The sequence below is a fragment of the Pezoporus wallicus genome, unplaced genomic scaffold (assembly GCF_028554395.1).
Source record: "Pezoporus wallicus isolate ANWC-B61680 ecotype Strahan unplaced genomic scaffold, APGP_CSIRO_Pwel_v1 contig_8057, whole genome shotgun sequence".
NCBI classification, from domain to species: domain Eukaryota; kingdom Metazoa; phylum Chordata; class Aves; order Psittaciformes; family Psittacidae; genus Pezoporus; species Pezoporus wallicus.
This window is the reverse complement of record NW_026637044.1, coordinates 2,518,093-2,542,145: the sequence shown is the minus strand read 5'-3', so window position 1 is coordinate 2,542,145 and position 24,053 is coordinate 2,518,093. Positions and strand designations below refer to the sequence as shown.

Below are 24,053 nucleotides of genomic sequence, written 5' to 3'. Positions count from 1 at the left end.
CTTTGGCACATACCAGCTGACAGATCCATCATGCTGCATAAACGTTGCCCAAGTGCTGGAGAGGAACAAGCGTTGTTCCCATCGTAGAGGAGGAGGAAGAGGAGGATCACAAAGGTGTCGTGGTTGCTGTAAGGATGACATTGCTTGTGGGGAAAATACTGGGAATGTTGGAAACCAAATATTGGCACTGGCAGCCTTGGAGGCAGACGAGCTTCAGTTTCACCACATTCATCTCAATTGTAGCAATAGAGGATCCCATATCAGATAAACCAACTGAAAGTTTTTTACATAAGCTCTCTGGCTCAGCCTCAAGCCTCCTTCAGCTCCTCTAAGGAGAGGTCCCTGTTTCCATTGCTTGTATTTCCCCTGACCTACCCTCACCAACCTCAACATGTTGGTCACCTGCAGCATCTCCTGGTCTGGCATCAAAGATTCCTTAATTACTCCCTTACCCCTTACAGGGGCATCATTATACCACAACTGTTATTCAGTTATATGCCTCCTATCCATTAGGAAAGGTGGAGAGGTGCAAGTTGTGGCACTAAGTCCATTCCTCAAAGATCCATCTGTAAGACCACAAGTCTCAGTATAAATTTACTCACTGCTCTGAATTATTTGGAGCCAATACAACCATGAAACCCAAAGGTCTCCTGCCATTGTTTGGTGTGTAGGCTTGTCTCAGGTCCCCTAGTTTTTAGCAGCATTTCCGAAGTGGGTTAATTTCTATGTCTGGGGAAGCCTGCTTTGCAAAAAAGCAGTTCTTGGGACTGCAGGTAATCAAGGCTTTCAGGTTTAACCCTGAAATGGACTAGGGATGGCTCCAAGAGCAAGCTTCGCAGAACCCACACTGCAGCAACTGATGCTAGCCAGTAGCTGCCCTGTGGATCCACGCTGGGGTCTGTGTGATGCCTCAATCTGTGCCCTTCTTCACAGAAAGCCATACCAACTCCATGCCCAGCTGATTCTGCACTGTTTCTCATCAAAATCCAGCTCCGGGGTTTGTTTGACTTTTTTATCCTTTTAAAAATCAAGCCCCTAAATGCAAAGACTTATGCAAATGCAAAGCATAATAACAAGAAGCTAACCACACTTTTGCATATCTTAAAGGAAAGGTTAGGTTTGGGTCCCATCTGTGTTTTGAACGAAGTTCTGATTGAGTTCTCGTTTCCTCTGAACCAGCATGCTAGTGTCAACACATCCCTGGGAAGATGAAAGGCCCTAAAAAGACATTTGATCAGATTAGCTGTGATTCAGATCATTGGAGGGAAATTATTAAATGGGCAATTCCTGCCAGGGAACATGAAGGTGATACAGATAAGAGGAAATGTTGGATTGAAGGAGGTTGGATTAACACAGTTTGTAAAACCCTGAAGGCCAAGTTTCCCTGAAACATCTGAATGATTCCATTTTTTATTATTTTTTTTTACCACTTTTCTTCTGCTGGTTGCTTATGGTTATTGTTGCACCCAACACGACAGAGTTGCAGCCTCCAGAGTGGCGCTCACAAACCTTTCGGGCTCTACTTGAAACAGGTAGAGCCAGATTGTCAGACACTGGAGCAGCCTGGGAGCCTTGTGCATGGTACTGGGAGTGGGGCCTGTGCTCCCTGCTGCCCTCAGAGCCCTCCTGTGAGCTGAGGGTGGGTCAAGGGCTGGAATGTTCTTGCTAATTACCTACTGTCAAAATAACCCCAGGTGATCGCAGGTAACCAGACCCCCAAGATAGGCAAATCAGCAGGAAGGTCTGGTATCAGTAACCCATGTCTGATACCTGCAAAGCAAACATCCCTCTATCTCTCCCTCTATCACCCTATCTCTCTGTCGATCTAATCATTACCGTGTATGGTGTATGTCTCCTTACCTACCCTGCTTAATGAAAGCAGGTTTTATCAGTCTTTCTGTTGGTCATGTGTGAAACACTCGGCGTTAGATCTTCCCTCCCACCATCCTGTAGATGCCTTCTTTTGAATATTTCATAGCCATCTTGAAGACTGAAACAGTATGGTCCTCTCAGTTCTTCGAACCGCCACAAATTGCCCCCAGCCTCTCTTCTCCCTAATGGCCTGATGTCCCTGGAAGGCTCTAGACAAAAGGAAACTGTGTGCCAATTGGGGGTTATTATCAGAGATACAGCATGTTCATTGTGGCAGGACCAAGTCCTTAATGAAAGGGGAAGGTAGCAAAGGAGGGGGAAGGACTGGGATGAAATTCTCCAGCGCGCGTTCCAGGTTAAATGATCATTGGGGTCCCTTCTGTCCTTGAAAAAAAAAGGCAAGGGAAGAAAAAAAGGCAAACCCCAAAGACTGCTATGCAAAATAGCCCCGCTGGTCAACAGCATACAGGGAAGGGGAAAAAAAAAATATAATTGTATTCTGTTATCAGAAGCAACATGGTCGAACAAAAGGATCGCCTTCGCCCACCTGAGAATGGAATGTGAGGCTCCATTTCACTGCTCTGATCGTATTTGACAGCCCCCCTCGAGACTGCCTGGTTGGTATGGCAAATCGTCCTTATTACCTGCTGGGGTGAATGAATCCCCCTTTGTGCTGGCACTGTCACGCTGCATTAGGTTGACAATGGCCCGAGATATTTTATATGAAATTTGCCCTCACTTGTGATTAGCCAGCACCAACTAAGTCATAGCAACCTAGAACTATGCATTGGCCGGGCCCTGTTGTCCGCCGAAAGGGAAATCCCTATTCAAATGGTTTAATAAAACAATCTAAAGGGCGTGTGAATCCTGAAAAGCATTTTCACTTTTCTCTTTAGCTTAATCTCATGGTCGCTGGGATATTGTGCTCTGAGCAGACCCCAGCAGGGTGTGGGCTAAGGTCCCCCATCAACTTCTTTTACAGCCTCCTTTTCTGCGAGTTAATGATATACCGGTGTGATTGCCTCCCGCAGCAAGAAGAAACACGCATTTGATGAAAAGGATGGACCTCCTAACACATCCTAAATGGCAACAATTTCTCATCCAAAGGTCACAGGTCATAACCTGGATTTTGAATCACCACCCAGATCTTTTTCAAAGCCCTGCTAAAGCTGGGGGATTCCGCAAGACCGTTTTACACAGACACACACACACACAGACACAGACACTGCGTTACCTCCAGAGATACTTGCTCTGCTTGAGTCCTGAGTTTAGTGTTTGGAAACAACTGGATTTTCCCCTGGTTTTGGGCTACAGTTTGCTGCCTTTTTCATCCTCTCAACCCTGGGTTCTGACACAGGGAAATGAACAAGACAGAGGTGGGCAATGCAGAGAAGTGCAGAGTCTCTGTAAGGCACCTCCTGAGCATCCCCAAAGTGTCACCCTGAGCTCAGCAGCACTGGGATAGAAGCAATACCCTTAGTTGCATTAGCAGCTGGCTGTTCATCCATGTTGCCCGCCCCGAGCATCACCTCCAGCAAGGCTTTGAGGTCTCAAAACTCTCCCCACTCACTTGCAGGTATGGAAAACCTCTCCCAGTGCTGACCCCTTGACGAACAACATCTCCCATGCATGAGCGAGATGCAGCCACAGAGATTCAGCTGGGGTGGAAGGAAGGAGAAGCTCAGGGCTCCTTTTTTGCATTTCTGCTCCTCTTCCTCAAGCAGGTTGGGAAGTAAAGGAAGACAGCAGCAGTGGGTCCGGAGTCTCTGAAAGACTATCTGAAAGCTGGGTGCTTCTCTTAACTTTTACCCAAACAGATGAACACTTTACGTCTGAAAAATGAGGCTGGAAATCCCCAGGGAAAAAAAGGTCCCTCATGAACCTTCTGCAGCCGAGCTTCCAAGCACACACAAAAGGTGAAGGGGAAAGCAGGACAGGAACCTGTTTTCATTTCCCCACTTTTCTTCCCTCTTCTTTATTCCCTCCCCCCCCCCCACCTTTCCCATTCTGAACTCTTGGGCTGTCTGGGTCTTCCTCTGTTGGTTGTATGTCAATATTCTCCCTAAACTTTTTCCCACCAGGATCCAGCAAGAACAGCAGGGCTGCAGGGAGCATGCACAATGAAAGCAGCCCAGGGTCTCACTAGGGACCCTTTGTCAATGTTAGCCTCCCTTAAAAGGTGTTCATATGAGCTGTGGTATGTTTCCACTGCAGCTCTCCATGTAATTGTAAGCTATCTGGGGCAAGGAGTGATTTTGTTATTATGTGCTTGTACAGTATTTAGCACAATGGGGCCCTGATCTCTGCTTGGGGCCTCAGAGTCTACTGTAATACAAATAATTAACCATAATAGAGCTGGGAAAATATCTTAATAAAACCATGGAATCAATTTGAGGCAATTAAGCAATTTTTTGGCTTGCAGAAGTTTTTGCTTTACAGGCTTGATTTGGAGAAGGGAGGGGTTTTTGGGCGCTGGGGGAGCTGCAGGGAGCTGCTCGTCCTCCTGCAGCAGGCTTTGGCAATCTTTTTTCTTTCCTGTGGGTTTCAGTTTCACCAGTTGAGGAGGCAGAAAAGTTTTATGCCATTCCCAAAGCATTAAAGCCACTTTTTATAAATAGCTCATAAGAGGAAGCATGGTTTAGAGGCTGGATATGTGGTTCCTGAGGGAGAAGAGGCTCTGTCCTAAACAGCATAACTTTCTAGCAGCTCATCTGCTCTACCTCTGCCCCAGTTGCCCACCTGTGAAATGGAGAACAATCATTATCTTCTTGCTTTCTAATCCCAAGCACTTAAGGACACAGCTACCTGCAAAAGCACTGGGGCTTTGCAGATCTATTTAGACAGAGAGGAATAAGAAAACTGCAAAGCCCCGGACACAGACTGAATGATTTACAAGCAATTGTAAGCCAGCAGATAAGCTCTGGATGACAGATATTCTGATTATAGTTGAAGCTCTTGCATAATTTGCAAGTGAAAAAGGGAGCCAAATATATTGAACACTTGTCTAAAGTTGCATTCAGTTCTGTACTTGTCCGAAAAGGAGAGAGTGCATGTCAGGACACTACAGCAACGAGCATATCTTCTAAGGTTGGGCAAACTAATAAATTTACTGGCTAATCCAACCAAAATAGTGACCTCAAGGACTGAACTACACCACTCTTTTCTGAGGAAATAGCTATACCCTCTATCAACACGTCTGCTGGCCAAGTGGATTCAGACCCCAAACTTTGTCATGAATAGACCTTTCTTGGCCAAGCATTTGCAGCAGTTCTTAAGACCAACAGTCACGTTTAAAGAGGCCTTCCTTTCAGTCTTTCAATCCTAGAAAGACACAGTCAGACTGATGACAGCAGAAAAAGTGAAAAAAATAAAGATATCCCTTCATACACCATTGTGCACTGACAGTATGGCTAAGACAAGTCTGTGAACTGGTTATGAGCCTGATATTGGTCCCAGACATGAAGAAATTAGTCCTAGTACTTAAAAGCTGGAGAAATGGATCTGCACCAAAATTCTTTCAAAGTAGACCTCATCTTCTACTTCATGTATGTCCTAATAACATCTCATTTAGCTTCCACAAAGAGCTAGCCTGTCATCCTGCTGGACTGAAAATGTCATCAGTTTGATTTGGGAAGCTGGGCAAAAACATGGAAGGTGAATATTTGGCTAGACACCTGGCAATCTCTCATACCCGGAATAAGACAAAGAACTTGAGTTCTTGATAAATATAAGACTGCAGAAATGAAATAAATGGAAGTTGTCCATCAGCTTCACTGTCAAATGATAGACACGGGTTAAAAAATACTATCAGCAATGAAATAGCCATAATTTTTATCTACTTGTGATTTAAAACAGTGAAGCTCTCACACACACAGTGTCTACCCTGCTCCCACCAAAGTCAATGGGCTACTCGTCATAGACAACTGTCCACCCATGTGCCTGTGCCCACGCTGGCGAAGCAAGTGACAAGCAGGTCTCATCCTGTGCTGTGGTCAAGTGCCATGTGCTCTTACTGCAAGGACAAGGAGCCAGCACAAGGAGTGAGCTGTCTTCAACTGGAACATCCAACCTGTGTTAGGAGAATGGTCTGGGGTTTCCGGTGCCCACCAGGAAGCTCCCAGACATGATAATTTCTGCTCCTCACTAAGTCCCACAGATTTTTGAACCAGTGACCCCAAAACAATTTCAAAATTGTAGATAGATGTTGGCAAGACTCGGTTGTCCTACTGCTATTTGGTCCCTCCTGTAATCTCAACAACAGCACAGTTGTTACAGCATGAGATAGCTACTTGACCTGAAAAAGAATAAATCCTGTTGTAGAAGGAAAGGGTACCAAACACCTCCAGACAACTTTCTCAAGTAGTCATCATTTGTACTCATAAGCCAATTTCATTAATCTTATGCTTACCTTATTTTGCCCAGTTTTATTAAGCTTGAATAATGCCCACCTACCTAATTACGGAGATGGAGTTTTCTCTCCTAGCTCCCTGCCATACACTCATCAGCCCTCATGGTGAGCAGAGCTGGAGGTGTGCAGAGATGCGATCTCTATGGAGATGATCTCTTCCAGTCTGAACTGCAGATGGGTTTTGCCCTCCCAAGCAAGGAAAACAGTGGGCACCCAGAATGTGAATAACCTTCAGGCAGGAATTGGATTCTTTCTGAGGAGAGACAGGGGCTGTGAGTGAGTGGAAAGAAGAGGCAGGTGCTGTGTGTTTCGATCCAGCTTCAATCTTTCTCTCTGGGTTCACTCATTTTAAGTCAGATGATAACATTCCCTTTGATGAAGCATTCCCTTCTTCAGACTGTATGTCATTAAGGTGTTTTTGCTTCTTCTCTTTCACATTATGAAGCTTTTCCAGAGCTTGACCAATCTGATTGCAAGAAAACTTGAAATTCCATCTTATACTTCTCAATTTTGCTGCTTTTAATTCACCAAATGCCTGTTTGCTCTTATGTCAGTCCTGCCTTTGTATTTAGCAACTGGACATGATGTTATTCCTGATTTTGCATCTGTTGCTCTGCTACAGGTTCTTAAAGAGTATCCACACCCCATGGCTATGTGTGTATGCACTTTAGAGTTGGTGGGAACAACTCACAGCTCCTTATCCAGCATATTAACTTGGAGAGAAGGAAAGGTAATGACCTGTTCTGCCTACACTGTCCTTGGTGACAGGAGTGGAAAGCATTTGCCAAACTGCTGGAGGAACCCAGTACCCAAAGGGTTTACTGACAGTGCACATTGCTTTCATCCCTGGCTATCTTACAGCAACAAAATCAAAGCTATGTATCCTGCAGTCTCTTGAGATGGGAGCTGCTAAAGATTCCTCTCTTTCTGTTAAATGTAAGCTCCCTTGATGGCAAAACTGCTGCTGCCCTGTGTGATGAGTGGGGACAGATGATATGTAAAGTGCAGAAAAAAAAAAAAAGAGAACAAACAAGAACCCTTAGGAAATGTCTTTGAAAATCAGTTACTGAATAAATTGGGTGAACTAAGAAATATATCTTGGCTATCTGCTGAAAAGCAATGAACTTGATTCTCCTCTTTGTTTGGTATAAATCAGAATAACTGTTATCTAATTCAGTGGAAGCAGCATAAAATTGAACCCAGTGAAATTAGGGGTGCATCTTGGCCTAGGAATATTTTTTTTTTCTTAAAAAAAGCTTACTTTTTCTAATGAGAAACCTTCCTTTTTTGTTATTTTGCATGAAACTGGCATTTAGATGAACTGGCAGGCTCAGCCCCTGCTCCAGAAAACCTTAAAATCATAGATACCAGACTTGGACCTCACACCCTTCTGCCCAAAGGCAGGATCCACTCTGCCTAAACTATCCCTGACAGATGTTTGTCTAACCTGTTCTTGAAAACCTCCCAGGTCGGAGCTCCCACCCCTTCCGCAGGCAATCTATCCTCATGCTTCACTACCCTTACCGTTAGACTGCTCTTCATAAAGTCTAGCCCCAGTTCCCCAGCTCTGATTGAAGTGGACATGGAGGAGAATTTGACAAATCAACCTGGGCAAACCAAAGGAGGATGTGCAAGGAAGAGAGGAAAATGAAGTAATACTGTGAAGTTGCAAAGCTGGGAATAGAGCTCTAGTCCCTCGACTCCATCTGCATAAACAGGGGAGTTCTTACCTTAATCCCACAGGATACCTTACCATTCTCCTGGCCTTTTTTTAATACACTCTCACTTCCACCTCTTGTTTTAATTTCCCTTGCCTTTCAGCATCTCACATGTACCCTCAGAGGGTGAGGCTGTTATAACATATACATTTGACTGATTCATCCCTTTGCTTGTACGTGACTAACACTCATACTATATGTCTATAACTATTTCGACTGATGTACATTTAATATACAAAAATTTAATTAAAGGATTGTTCATAAAAAAATATCTGGGCCAATTTAGTATTTTTTAAATACCCTAAGGGAATATTTCAATGAAGTCCTAAATGACAGAAAACATTGTCAGATTCCCTCTCCTCCCCCATCTCTAATCAAAGCAGCAGGTTTTCATATTGTAAAGAAAAAGCCACCAAAACCACAACAATATTTACAGGAATTCTCTCTGCAGGTGCAGAGATCAATCCTGAAAGAAGCTGAGAACTTCCAGCTCTGGGTGGAAACCAGTGGAAGTTACTTTGAGCCAAACTATGTACCCAGAGCCAGCTCCTTACCTAGTGGATCTGTGCTAATGCTCTGATTGGAGAATTTGCTGAATCTTTCTAATCAGCTCAGTCCTGCAACCTTTAATCATGCAAACAGCTCACGCCTTCAGTGCAGTTCCAGACTTGCCAGCAAAAGGCTTGCAGGATGGAGTACGGCAAGAAGAACTGGGATTTGTGCTGGCACAACAAAGTTCTGATGGTTATGGGCCTGAAAATGCATCTCTCCAAATAGGTGCTTCTCTCAGGTTAGCTGGGAGGGGTAAAAGCTCTTGGGCTTGCATATTACATGGCCCAACAAGTCTCCAGTGGACAGCGTCATTCAGTTTAGCAGATATATTAGTATTTCCTGCTTCCAGATAGGCAGGGACTAACAAAATGAAGGAGTCAGATGGAAATCATGGCCCAAAAAACCACAACAACCATCTGAGTTTGTTTATCCTAAGAGGACCAACTTGATTTAGGTCTTGGGAAAAGGCTGGGATTAAATCACCCAGTCTTCAGTTCACCATTGTCCAGACCTGATTCACAACAGTGGTCAGAAAGTCCGGTCTCCAGCAGTTTCAGGTACCTGTAATAGTGGCTCAGTACAAAAGTCTACCTAGGACAACTCCCTACAACAAGGCTGGGTGTGTTACATGTAGCGCACAGTGGGTGGTATGACAGTGAGGACACAGAAGTCTTGCGTGACTGAGAACAGGGTGTCACACCAGTCAGTGCTGATGGTGGCCCTTGGCCTCCCTACTCCTCCCAGCCTCCTGGCATCCACCACAAGCCATGAAAACTTGTGCTCCCTAACTATCCTAGTGCTTCCTATCAAGCTTGACACTTTCAGCATGAAACAGCAAAGCCTCAAGAGCAGCAATGATGAAAATGTTCAGTCACCCACATCCCAAGTGGACACCTTCACCCCAAAACTAAAGCCAATCCAGGGATGACATCTGCCCACAGGTTTTTGAGACCTTTCCAAGGCTTTTCAAGACTTGTGAGAGCCTTGAAAGGCCTTACTGTCATGCCAGTGCAAATGAGCTGCAGAAATCCCAGATTTTTCCTCAGACTAGAGTGCCTATATCCTACCTACAGCATGGAAGTCACAGCTGCCATGCCAAAACTGAGTCCAGTGGAAATGCTGTGCATCACATGTAAGGAGTCACCCCTAAACTCTCTAGCAGAAGGCTGTGTATGAGTCATGACATTCATTCTTCAGGAAGATCTTCAAGCCCATTTAACCCAAGCCTTCATTTCAGGCATTTTTACGAGGTCGTTTCAAAGGCTCAGCCATTTATGTCTTCAGAGGGAGATAGTAGGTACCTGAAATATGTGTTAGTGCATGATTTACCTCCATGGAGCAGTAGCCTTGCACTGCACACACAGAAGCTGTTAGATATGCTAATATGTGAACACAGGCCTCATCTTGAAATCTTAAGAGGGGATTAGAGCAGATGAGTCCTCATTTTGTTTTCCAGCACAGCGGCAGAGACAAATCTGGCTACTCCTTTGCAGGGTGTTAAAGGGGGATTTCCTGGTGGGTGGGTCTCCTCAGTGGGGTATTATTGTATTGACAGTGGGGCGGGAAAGAATGGATTAAGCAACTGGCAATGAGATATGGAGCCTTTGCATGTGTTGACAATGGATATAAACTGAGGAGGGTGTAAAACTGTCAGTGGGCTACAGGAAATCAGGTTTGGTTCCTGGCTTATTCCTGGAGACCACGCTGTTGCTCTTGAGCTGAGCATTACTCTTCAGAAATTCATCTGTGGCTCCCATGCTGGGTAAGTCACTGGTGACCAATGGTAGGGTTCAGGTGTTGTGGACACTGCTGGACCTCGTGCTGTGGAAGGCAGTCAGCCACCTGTAGCTGTTGAAGTTGGGTCACCCATACACTGCCCAGTCCTACTCCCACAGTGGAGCAATGCCAGTACTGGGAAGAAATGTTATCTCCTGCCCATATATCACTCCCAGGTCTCACCATCCTCTGGGCTTTCTTGAATATGTGCAATTTTTCTGCTATGTTTCTCGGCTATGGTGAAGATTTTGGCATGCTTTTGCTCTAATCTTTGTGTTTGGTCTTCTATTCTGGATAAACATAGGCACTGTGGGCATCACCATCAACTTTGGTGCTAATTTTAGGGAGTGGTGGAAGCCTACAGGCAGTTCAGGAACTACCTGAGAGCACCCCTGAACAAAGCAAAGCTAAGAATGCGTTTTCGCTTCACTCTGGAGATGTCATCTCATTTAGAAGAGAGATTTTGGTGAGGAACTGAAGGAATTCTTCAAATTTCAGGGTCTGTGTTTACCCTTATTTTAATGCCAGATGCAACAGCCTCTGAAGCTCAAAGTGCTGTTGAGTAAATACATTTGACTTAAGAAGCAAAATGCCCACGATCTGCAGATTCCCAGTCTCACAAAACTGCTTAGAGATCAAGCACAAAAATGAAGAGCTCCCAGCTGATAAGCCCCACACAAAGATGAGTATTTCACCTAGGCTGGTTAACCTCAGTTGGCCAGTTGAGATAAAACAGTTTTTAAGGCAGGGCAGTTTGTGTATTAGTTCAGGTGAGTATCTTAAATTTAAGTTAGGTTTGGATATTAACTTGGGTGAGTAGTTGAGTGGCTCTCCAGTGTTTTGCATAAGGTTCTTTGGCTTGTGGTTGGTTAGCAGTAGGGCTATGCTGTGTGGGGACTATAATCCCAATATCCCTGGCTTGAATTACTCTGGGATGTGGCTTGCTTGCCCAGGCCAGCTCCAGAGGAGCCACCATCATCATCTGAGGTCATTCTGCTCCACCACTACCCCACACTTTCTGCTGTATGTCACATGTGGCTTACTAAATGAAGAAGATCCACCACACTGATGTTCATCCCAAACTGTCTGATCCCAATCAGTATCCATCTTAGACCTTTGATTCTTTTAAGCCAGGCTAAGTGCTCGGTTGCACAGTCTAAAACCCCACTCTTCTTCTGGCAGGGTTGATGGAATCAAAGAAAAGTCTAAAACATCAGGAGGCACAAACCTCACAAAAGAAGGTGCAGCCTTGTATTACCAAACTAGCAGTTTACCTCAAGCCTCTGAAATATCAGAGCCAGCCCTAGCAAGAAGAGCCCAATACACTTCCAGCTTTTGGTCAACCACATTAGTGGTCAACCCCATAAAAAAGGCAAATATGTGTAGTTAATAGTTCAGAGTGCTTGACACGGTGACCTCACTGAGTTGCAACACTGGTGATTACAGCCTCTTTTCCAGTAAAACTGTAATGCTGATATATATTTCTTTTTAATTGCACCTATCCTACTCTGCAGGCTTTGAATAACTATTATTTTGTAGCCAGCACTGCTGTGTGAGGCTTGTGCCAGAACTGTAATTGTGAATATGGCTGTTAGAGAGGAGTATCGTCCATTTCTAAAGTATGTACATGAAAAGTCAGGTTAAACTGATATATTTGGAATCCTTAAAAAAGCCCAAAATCAACAAACAAACCCACAAAACAAACACCTTTTTCATTTTGTCTTGTCTTTTTTTTTTTAAAAACACTGGCTTTAAGTCAGGTTGATTTAAAGATTTCAGGGAAGTCACAGTAGCCTTAACATGAATAAGGCTATGAATATGAATAATACTGATGGGACAGGAATATTCTGGAGGTTAGTGGTTGGCTTTGATTGAAGTGAAGAGGTTTTAGAGAGGGTTTTTAATTCTTATGTTTGATTATTCTTACATATGGATTATTGATTGTTTGATATAGTTACTGAAGGCTTGGGGCAAACAATGGAGACATTGAACTGAAAACTGAGATGGTGCTTTTCTGCTGGCTGAGAAGTTCAAAGCGTCAGCGTCCATCTGGCCTCTTGAGAACCAACACAAGAAGGCAAGACTCCATTGTTTTTCTCAGTGGAAGTATAGAGTATTTTATGGTGAAACACTTATATCTTCAAGTCTTTCCTGGACCACAGGGATCAATGACATCATATAGGGATGTGTTTGGACCAGAGTTATAATTTATAACGCCATAAACAGAATTTTACTAAACCTATTATTTGCCAGGGTTTTGCCTTCAGAATCACAAAGTCATGTCTCGTGTTCAGGTGCAAGTGATATGCACATTAACTTTTGATTGAGAAGACAGGGGAGATACATACAGAGATTACCTCTCATTTCAGATGCTGGGCACAAATGATAACTCAATTACAAATATCACCAAAGTACTGCTGAGCTGTTCACAGACTAAACGTCTAACACAGGCTGCTTGTGCCCCACAGAGCTCCTATCTACTTCTCTCAAGACACATGTATGTCTTCTAATTTATCTGTCAAGGAATCTATCTGAAATTCAGTTAGGAAAGCAGACTGAAAATGTTTTATGAACAGAAAACCCAGCAGCACTAAAACACTTTTCCACATTTTGTTTCTTTTCTGAGAAGAACCTGTGCAATTTTTTGTTGGATCATCTTCATGATGTGTTTATAATGGGAGAGAATAAGTCACAGATTTGGGGCCTATGCTACAACTCTTGTTTTATAGAGCTATAGGGCTGCTTTATGAATTTAGAGGGGTCTGTAGGAGACCACTGCTAACACTCCACTCTCAGTTAATATGGATTTAGGTAGCCTGTCAGAAAGAAGGAGACTGGAGATCATGTCATGCCTATGGCCAGTAATGAGGGCCAAACAAATTGAATTACCATATTATGGGAAGTTCCTTTTTGTTTTCCTTTTAGGAGTTGAAAATCAGATGGAAAACAAACATGAGAGTCTGAATTTTTCCATGTGATAAAAGACTGAGAAAAAAAAAAGTTACTTTTAACTGTTGAAGTATGTTATCTTACTAATATCAGAATGTTTTGTTTGACAAGATAAAACCATTCAGCTTCAATAATAGAAAATATTATTCAATAATATAGATATTCTATAAAATATTAAAGGTACAGCAGTGTGTTTTCTGATATTTTAATGATTTTCTATCTTGAAATAAGACCATATTCAAAATAAAAAGAAGTAAAATGGCTTCAATTACTCAAATTAAACTATTGGAAATTTGCAAAACACAACAAGAAATCCATAGCTGTGCATTTTTGCCTTGAAATTTTGCCTGCAAAACATCTGATTTTTGATACAGCTGTCTTTTCTGGTGGAAAACCGGCCTAGAAAATAAATAAATACATTTTTGACAAGGTATAATATCTCCTAGGCTGGATCTTGTGTGCCTAGCCTAAGGGGTCTCCAACTTTTTTATGGCTCCGGGTGAACAGAAATATCTCTTTATGCCCTCCCCACCCATTCACACTCCCACAACATCCCTGTGGCAACAGCTTCCCTGGGAAAGTAGCATGATTAGGAAAGGATAAACCATAATTATTAGCTATCATTTAATGTGATTTAGCACCTGGAAATAATGGAGAGGAAATTGTGCCAGATGCTTAGTCAACAAACTGCAGCCTACCAGGAAGTGTTCCATGAAGCATTAGTGCCCTGTCTATCAAACTTGAGAGCAACAGTCATAAGTAGGCCAATAAAACTACCTAAATTATGTTGCAAGAGCTGCAGGGCCCTACATATGACCTACTTTGGTATCACTCTCTTTGAAATATCCAGCTGTTTCTGTGGTGAACTCTGTGGGAAATGGAGATGCAGAAGAAGGAGGACCTACTCCACTGTCTGCATGACAGCCAAAAGCAGAGACAGAAACAAAACCTCTCTTTTAAGCCTTGGTCCCTATCACTGGTCCAGGATGAGAAGCCAGACAAATAACATGTATGCTTTGTAAACTGTTTCCCTCTGTTGGAATGGTGAGATGAGTCAAGATGAAATAAAAAGTGAAAGCCACTCTTTATTCCTTCACCCACAAGGTCTACCCACTCCAGCTCCACCTCCAGCAATGTGGATGGCTGTGTGCTTCCAAGGATCTGGTGGGCTCTTTGCACTTCTGTCTGTGCTTTGCCATTAGATTTTAGGGTCACTTACAGCCAAAGCTCCCTAAGCCTCCCTGAGGCTCACCATGCTTCTACTTCCTAAAAAAGCCCACCAAAACCAAACAAAAATGACAACAGTTTCCTTCAGTGTATATCCATACTGTGACATATCTATAGCCCTCTTCTATAGGCCCATTTTACAATGATCTGCTGTATTCTCCAGAAGCATCTCAGTGCCCCATGGAAGCATGTTGAAGGTGAGCAGGAGACAGAACACCATGCACTCTCCTGCTTAATGTCTTGGAGTCTACTTTGCACAGTCCTCAGATGCCTCAGCTTCACATATCTCATGCTGTTTTTCCATAACATGGCACTTCTGTGCAGCACCTTTACCTGCCCTGGAATGGTGGAAGTCCCTACCCACTTCAGCTGGGTGCTGCTTGACATGAAGCTCTCTGATTCTGTGACTTTGCATATCCTGAGACTTCTCAGTTCCCAAAAGCCTACTTTCCTCCTATTCTGGCTTTACCTTCACTGCTCAAGTCAGCTGTGTCCTCATCATTCCTATGAGCACATCATTCACATGCACAACAGAGAGACTCACACAGTCATAACAATCCTTTTGAACCATTCTCTCTCCTGCAGGCTGATCCCTGCCTGTTAATCCTATGGCTCTTCCTGGATGACGAGTCCTTCCTTTGAAGGAGGTTCTCCCTGAAAGATGGGGATGAGGAAGCAAAGAATGGGTGAAGGTGACCCACCAAGGTGCACACTTCATCCTGCAGCAGACCTTAGAGAGCATGATAACCTGTCTCCTGTCAAGAAGTGCCTTGACTGTCTGTTCTGCCTGCTTGGCAGGAGACAGCCCTGATCCCCTGCTGTGTAAGCCCATAGTGCAGAAAGAAGCACGCAGGGCATCTTTATATGCTCTGTTTTTATTCTTGTTGCCTTGTTATATCTGCTCAGGGAGGAAATTCTCTGCTTGTTATACAGGAATCCAATCAGATGACATCACAGCTCCTTCTGGCCTTAAAATTCCCACATCTATTCAGCATTGCCAGCTCACAACACATCTCACAGGAAAGAAAAGCCACATTCACAGGCTTGGATCCCTCTTTGTCAGAAGACTTTGCTTGTTTTGGCTGTTTGGTACATAGGAGTCTGGGCAGACACATGTCCAGCTCCTCAGCTAGCAAAACCCACCTTTGTGGACTTGAGGACGGGGCGCCTTGGCTTGGGACCAACCCACCTCATCGTGGTGCTTAGCGGTGAAACCCACCGTGTCCCCTTTTCCCCCCCAGCGCCTGGATGAGGCGACCAAGCCTCTGCCGTCTCCGTTTCCCTCCCTGGCTTCCGTCCATGCGTGTGTGTGTTTGTGCGCCAAGGGCCCATTTAGGGCCGGGATTCTCTCGGGACAAAGGGATGCTAATCAGCTCCCTCTACTGTTCCCTTTTGTCTAGGACTAGCTCCCACGCTTGGACTTGGCACTCCGGGATGCGGCAGAGGGAGCTCCCTGTTGCAACCAACCTGGACCCAGTTGGGGAATGCAGTGTACCCAGCAGGGAAGGGGGAGCACGGGGAGGGGGAAGGAAATAAATCTGTAACTCCGCACAGCCAGCTCCCAGCCAGCCCGTCACATTGTGCACTCTGCCTGAGGCAGAAGTTTCCAGTGCCTCCCACCTCCAGGAGAGACGCCACCGGTTTTGTAGCCACGGGCTGTCTTGTTCCTTCTCCCCTCCCTGATCCCCCGTCTAATGTTTTAGTCGCCAGAAAAAATCTCCATGTCAGGGTTGACAGATGAGGGTTTGTGCAGTGGGAGGTAGAGGGAGCACAGAAAGCAAACAGGATCAGCTCCTGGCATTGCTACCATTTCCTTTTCACCATCACTGCTCGCCCAGGTTTGCAGCTCGCGCCTGGGTGTTGGCTGTTTACAGCTGTTTACACGGGCTGTCTCATCTCCAGAGAACTGTACAGATGCACAAGAGCCAGATCTTTATCCTGGGATCATTTTGCAGGTGTAGAGGTGATGAGGTCAGGGCTTCTGAATAAGAAACCCAGAAAATGCTTGAGCCCACTAAACCCAGGCCATGTGCAGCCTCCAGCTTCAATGGGGATGAAGGGGAAAATGTGATGTTAATTGTAGTCTTCTGGGTGCTATTCTAATGTACCAGAGGGCTGCCTAGTTCTTGTCCTTGAACACCTCTAAAGCCACAAGAGGATGAAGTGACCCCTTCTGATGGTGACCTGACCCTACCAGCAGCTCCAACAGTAAGAGGTGCTCCTGCACCACCTCATTGGCATCCTGATCCCAAAGGCTGAGGGGCAAACATGTAGGCAAATTTCCCCAGCATCTCTGTTTGCTGCTGCTGCAATTTACACCTCCTGCCAAGGCTCAGGGGAAGCTGCTAATCGCCCAGTACTGATATGGGTGACAAACCAGAGATGTGGCTACAGTTCATCTACACATCCTCAAACTGCGTTCGCCCCTACTCCTCCAATGCTGCTTCCTGTAGAGTTAGCTACGTAAAAGCCAGTTCAGAAATGCTGCAACTATCAATGTGCTCTGTAGCTGTGGCCTGGAACGTGGAGTTATGCAGTGCAGTGATAGGCACTTACAACTGTCCTATACCCTGCAGTAATCCCCAGCTCCAAACTCAGTTTATACTGACATAAAACACAACTGAGATTTCTGTCTTGAGCCAGGATCTGCCCGTCTATTTCTCAGCAGCACTGGCAAATCTCTGGCCTACAGTACTTACGCATCTTGACGGCTGAGTGGAGCTTGCATAGTCACATTTTCAATCCTGATCCTTCCAGTTTCCTTCCCCATAGTTACAGGGTAGAGTTTGTAGATCTCCGTTGTTGATACCAGGGCAGCTGCCCAAATTGCCATTAGCGGAGAGGTAGACGGGGTGTGGTTGGAAATCAGATCCTCTTGGGAAGAGTTTCATGAGAGAGCAGAGAGTACCTCCTACATGTAACTAACCTCCTGGATGGATCGGTATCTTGTGGCTTTCTGCTCATGCCTTACTTTATTGCAGAAGTGGAGAAGTCTGATCTAGAGCAGGGAAAGAGGGGGAAGCATTTGGCACAGAGACAACTGAGATGCCAGAATGCCATCAGGAAAATATGATGAGGTCTGCTAAATTTATTAATTTTAAATCATGCAAAACAGTACAAGATGGTATTATGCCTGAAACAGCAAAGGACTGCTTGTATTCAGTGGTCCAGGAGATCCTTTCCAGAGCCATGTTCTTGCATTAGTAAAATGGCCTCTCTAACAGAGGCTAGATGTAAGGACTGCTTTCTAACAGGAGAAAGAAGGTAAGTGGGAACTATTTGCCCTCAAAATGGGCCTCTAAGAAGTACACATGGAAGTCTGAGCCTGTAGCCCTAGGCTCCCTCTATAGTCAATGGAGAGAAATAAACATCTTGGTATGATTCATGTTATCCTGAGATAGGTGTCTAAGATAGGTCAGATGAATTGCTCTCTGGAGATGCTGATTGTTCTCCACTGACTGCAAAGGGAGCCTGGGGTGACTAGCTCAGACTTTAACATCTAACTTTGGTAGATGAGATCAGGCCTATCAGAGAGCCTGTGGAGCAATATTGTTACGACAGAGCAAGAAAAAATATGGTGGAGACTTGCATCTCCGAGGTATTATAAATGAATATGAGGGTCTTGTTCTGTTCTTGCTAAACCTGGAGAAAAACTCACATAGATTTCATTAGGCACAAGATGAGCTTTCTCATCCACAGTAGTTACAGGGAAAAAAGAGTCAACCCATGACCACAGTTACATTTGGGCTTTCTTGAGAGAAATAAGACATGGAACTTATCCACAAAAGGTCTAGAATCCAAAATAAGCCTAGTTGCAAATATAGCAGTGCCCAGCATCCCAGATGAAACTGGATGTGACCTGAATCCCACATGTCATGAACCAGACAAATGCCTCCTCTGCCCTTCATGTAGTCCCTGGGAGCAGGAGTCTTCTCATCAAGAGCTGGTCTCCCTGGATTCCCTCAGTGATTGATGGGGAGATGTAGAAACTTCAGGGTGTGAATAATGTAAGCCTAACTGTCTAGAACACATCAGATGAATCATGCCCCAGAGGACCCCAGCATCAAATGGAACTCCCTTGAAATGTCTTGCTGTCTGACATAAAGGACCCAAACTTTTGCTGCTTTTCTGCAGGCCTCAATTTTTACTTTTTAAAAACTGTAAGTAGCAAACGAAAAGCTCAGTTCTGGAAGAGCTATTCTGAATCTAGCAAAGGAAAATATAGTGGTTGGTCATCAACACCAGAGTAATGTTGCATTAGATATGAAGAGACTTGTAAAAGGGAAGGTAGGTATATTGTCTGTCTCTTGGTGGTATGTCAAGGCAAGATGTCCTTTGGGAAGAGATATCCTAGTCAAATCCAGATTTTGGTTTCATTCCAGAAGTCCTGAGGGGAAATTCTCCAGGCTGCATCATGCAAGAAGTCTGCTTGGATAATCTGACAGTCCTGGCAGGCTGAAAACATTCAGTGTATGCTCTACTGTGGGAAGGAAACAGGCATTTGAAACCCAGAGATCTCATATCTCTACCAGTATAGCACTATCGTTGCTGCCTCTTTCCATTGCTGAGTGACCTTCGAGAAGATTATTATCATTTTCTGAAGGGCATTCTGCCATGTCTGTAAGACAATGTCATCTGTGGGAACATTATGAGTGAAGACAATAGCAATTCCTTACATTTCATGGTCTCCCTGGAGAAGATGACAGGGAGATACCACCTGGAAGACAAGACATCTACCAAATTGAATCATGAAGAAATCAAGTGGTCTTGAAGACTCTCTATTTCTTCCACGCTCATGCTGTTAACTTCACAAACAGAAGCCGTATCAAAAAGGACATCTCTTTGCTGGACAGGAAGAGGGTTAATCCAGGGGAGCACAACACTCACCACTTTTGTGGCTCTCATCACTTGCCTTCTAACAGGGTCAATGGCCAGTAATTATTTCTGGAATGAATTTATGCCTCCACGCCTCTGCATCACCCATTAGGCTCTCATTTGTCCAGTGGAGAATTTGATATATATCCTCAGAGGGCACATCCGATGGGTGCAGACACTTGACAAAGCCACAGGATGCGCGCTTACCCACCCCGGCTGGTTCAAACCCCTCACACGCCGGCAAACACCCCAATGTACAAAAAGGGACGGTGTGGCTTCCCAAGGTTGCATGAGTGTTAAACTCTAATAAACAAGCCGCGTCAGAGAAAGCTGAAAGAATCTGAGCCCTCCCCAACAAAACATTTAATCCAGTTTGGCGTAACCTTTGACATTATTAGGGATCGCAGTGACCCTAATCCAATCAGATTGATTAACTAAAGCGGAGACCCCATAAGCTGACCCCCCTCTGGCCTCTGCTATTTAGTCCTGACCAAACAGTGGGAGAGACGTGCCGTATTTACACCACAATGGGTCTGTGCTGAGAACCTGTTTCATTACAGAGCGACTTAAACTCCCATTACTCCATCAATGTATCATTCTTCAATAGTTCATTAAAAGCTGCTCCTCCACAATAACTATTAACCATTTCTCAGTCCAGCTGGCAGGTTTAAAGCCCCGGCCAGTCTTTAGCAGAAGGAGGTGGGAGTGAGTGAAAGAAATAGATAGACAAGGGCTCCCTTTTTAAATTTAAACGAACTGGGGGCTTAAATAGTTGGAGGTAATTTACTTTTGTTGAATGGGGGGAGGAGAGGGAGGAAACTTTTATTTTGACTTAATTATGTGCTGAGGTCCTTTAAAGAGACAGGGCCATGATCAGCTTTTATTGTATTACTTCTCTTGAGATTGGTTCATATTACTGCCCAGATGAGTTTCAAAGAGAACTCGCACAGCGTTGAGAGATTATAAGATGCACCACAACTTAAACACGAACAGCGTCTTCATCCACTACAGCTAAAAGCAGGGCAAAAGACACAATTCCCAATATATTGAACTAAAGTTTGAGATGTCAAACACCTGTTAGGTTGCACCATTGATTTTCTTTTGTCAGTGGTGACATATCCCTCTTGTTATATCCTCCATGGTTTTGTTTTCTGTATTTTTAAAGGTAACTCAAAAATATCCCTTATCCTTGGGAAACTGAAAGATGCAGCAACTGCTTTAAAATGGGCTGTGGCTAAGGTGAACGCTTAATGTCCTGTGTCTATGGCACTGCTTCACACCACTATGATCCACTGCTTCACACAGTACAGGCGAAGAAACATGAGAACATTTCTTTTTCCTCTAGAAATAACTCTGAAAAGTTCAAGTGAGAGGTCCTTTCAGCTGTCCAATAGTTGAGATTTGAACTTCTGGGAAACTAGAAATTGTATGAACTGTAGCCTCTTCTCTGGAGAAAAGAAGGCTGTCTGCAGAGCACATAGCAGCCTTCCAGTATCTGAAGAGGGCCTATACAGATGCTGGAAAGCGACTCTTCATTAGGGACTGTAGTGATAGGACAAAGGGTAACGGGTTAAAACTTAAACAGGGGAAGTTTAGATTGGATATAAGGAAGAAGTTCTTTACTGTGAGGGTGGTGAGGCACTGGAATGGGTTGGCCAAGGAAGTTGTGAACGCTCCATCCCTGGCAGTGTTCCCAGGTTGGACAGAGCCTTGGGTGAGATGGTTTAGTGTGAGGTGTCCCTGCCCATGACAGGGGGGTTGGAACTAAGTGATCTTAAAGTCCTTTCCAACCCTAACTATTCTATGATTCTGTGATTCTATATATGACTGACAACCAGATAGGTAGGTTTAGGTAGAGGGAAAGAGAGCAGGTTCACTTCTTTTCTATATAGGCATTCTTCTTTGCTTTCCCAATAGTCTAAGTTACTGAGACACCTATTTCCCAGTGCTTTGCAAGAAAGACCCAACAGTGTCGCCTATCTGAATGTTTCTCCGTGGAGCTGCACAGCTGCTCATATGTTCCCCGAGACCACAGAGGAGGAGAAAACCCCTTTTCCAAAAGCCCTGTAGCAGTTTCACCTCCTGCTAATGCCTGAATCATTCCCCATCATAGTAAAGAAAGTGACTCTGTTCCCTTTGAATGGGGAATGTTTATTCCTCAGCCAAGGACCTGCAAAACAGAGTAATCAAATTGCTGGATTGGATGGGGGATTTCTCTTCTTCCTATGTTCTCAGTGATATATGAAGAACTAGAGGGACATAGGGCCAAACCTGTCAAGTATTGCCTCCAAGTAGCAGGAGATCTGGATCACCATTCCCTTGTTGTTGAGCTCATGAATACCATTACTGTTAATATGATTAATTAGGCCTGGCTATGGAAATGCAAAAAAGATACATATATAAATAGACTTGTAGCAAAACCGTGTGGGATTTCTCTGCATAAACAGGCTGATGGGAAAAAAAGAGTCCAATTTTAAAACGAGATATCAGAACATGGCTCTTAACAGGACCGAAGTCTGGTGACAGTTTGGCACTGCTGAATCACAGCTCAAGCCTAGCCCTGAATTAGCAATGAGATACCAAGGCAGCAAGGGCAGCCCAGACAGTGGGGCAGCCTCAGTGAGATTTGGGCCTAGAAAGTATTTCCTGAAGGCATTAAAATCAGTCCTTGCAATGAAAGAATTGCAGATAGTTGTGTAAAGCACAGGGGAGTTGCTTTAGTGTCTACACTGGTTTGTGCTGGGGGAGGACAGGGTCCCTATTGACTCAGAGGAGAAGCTGCAGTTAAGTCACTTGGGTGAGATAAAATCCAAGCTGGAAAATAGAGTTTTGCTTTCTTGTTTCCTTTCCTTCCTTTTCTCCTTCTCTCATTCTGGGTAGGAGCTCAAATATGCTCCTACCCTGGGGGATCTGCTGCACAAGAATGTGACTGAACTGTTTTTTTTTCATCCCCCTCCTGCTGTAGGTGAAGCAAAACTGAAGGGTGGTTTGATTCTCCCTCAAGGAACAACATTCTTCAGTTATGAAATCGTCCCAGCCTTCTTTCCCTCCCTGAGCCTGGCTACAGAAAACTGCAGTCTCAAGCATGGACAGACCTTTCATGTCGACACCATTGTGAGATAAAAGCATTGGGCAGCTTGCTGGACTGGGGTTCCTTCAGTGGGCAAGGAGGTGAGGATTGCTTTCCTCATGCACAGAAGATGTCAAGTGTGTAAACCAAGACCATCTGGGAGCATGAGGTGCTCCTTGAGGACATCCAGCCTTGTGACGAGGCAAAGACATTGGGTTATCTGTTACACTTACTCCCTGTGCCTAGTCAACGACCTTGTGCAAGTCATGCTGGGCTTATGTGAATGGGGAAAATATCAGTTTGTCTCTGCTGGCTAATTCAACTGCTCTACTCACCCAGGGGTGATGCATCCAGAATGGTTGTTTTAATTGTATGCAAAACATTGTGGTATGATACTTTGAGATGGGCATAAGTGCACCACACTAGAAGCTCTTACAGGCATAATTATTTTGGGATGACCTCTCACCACTAAACCTGAATAGTAACACCAGCATTAATATAGTGCCTCAGCTCCACAGCTCTAACGGGGCTGAAAATGAGCTGAAACCACCCCTTCTCCTGCTGGGTGCATGCGAAACACCTCTTATTGTTGGTGGGAGCCCTGCCATGATACAAATCAAGGCTCTGATCTCTCTTGGTTGCCCTATTTTTCAAAATTCATGCACGACAAAGTGCCCAAATCTCTTCTGAGTAATGCAGCAGGGGAACAACAAAGAAAACCCTTATCTCCAGATGGCAAGTACTGGAAGAACATGCCCTAAGGTGGGTGAGGTCAGCTGCATACACTAACTCAGGAGATTCCCTGAAGCTATCCCAGATCGTGGAATCATATCATAGAATCATAGAATGGCTTAGGTTGGAAGCGACGTTGAAGATCATCTAGGAGTCTAGGAGGAACCTTCAGATAGAGAAAGAGAAAGAAAGAGAGAGAAAGAGAGAAAGAAAGAGAGAAAGAGAGAAAGGCAGGCAGGCAGACAGGCTGCACTTCAAAAGGCATACTATAAGGGCAAATTAAAATAAAACACTTCTTATGGGCTAAAATAGGTTCCTGCCAACTTATAGAGAGAAAGACAAGATACTCAAACTTAGCCAGGGTATATCAATGGGCGCTATGTCAGAATTAGTTGTCTGGATCATCACTCTGTCTTAATTTGCCATTTTCATGACTAGTGAAAGAAGAACCATTAATTGATGGTGATTTCCTCAGGCCTTTGACCTTCACTGTATCCCATTATGTTATCAAAACTGATGTTATCTGATAAGTCCAGCTCCTAGGAACTATCCCCAACAGCCGACCATTTCCCCTCCATAATCATGGAGAGAGCTGAAAATGCAGCATGAAATGCCATGGGGTCAGCCAAAAGGAGCTTGACCACTGAAAACACAATAAACCTTTGTGTTCCTTCCAAGGGGCATAGGATCATAGGATAATTCTGTTGAAAGGGACCCTGGGATGTCTCTAGTCCAACCTCCTGCTCCAAACAGGGTCAGAGATGACACCACTCTCTGTGCAGTGCCAAATGGGGCACTTCCCAGTTCTCTGGGTTACCTATACAACCCCAGTAGGACTGAGGTAGAAATAGTGGTTACCTATGACTGGATGTTT

General features: G+C 44.5%; 1 protein-coding gene across 1 annotated transcript in view; it reads right to left on the bottom strand.

The window, feature by feature from the left end:
• Positions 1–24,053, bottom strand: part of WNT3A (Wnt family member 3A) — an 87,183-nt gene that overhangs the window by 13,177 nt on the left and 49,953 nt on the right. The gene's annotated exons all lie outside the window — the stretch shown is intronic.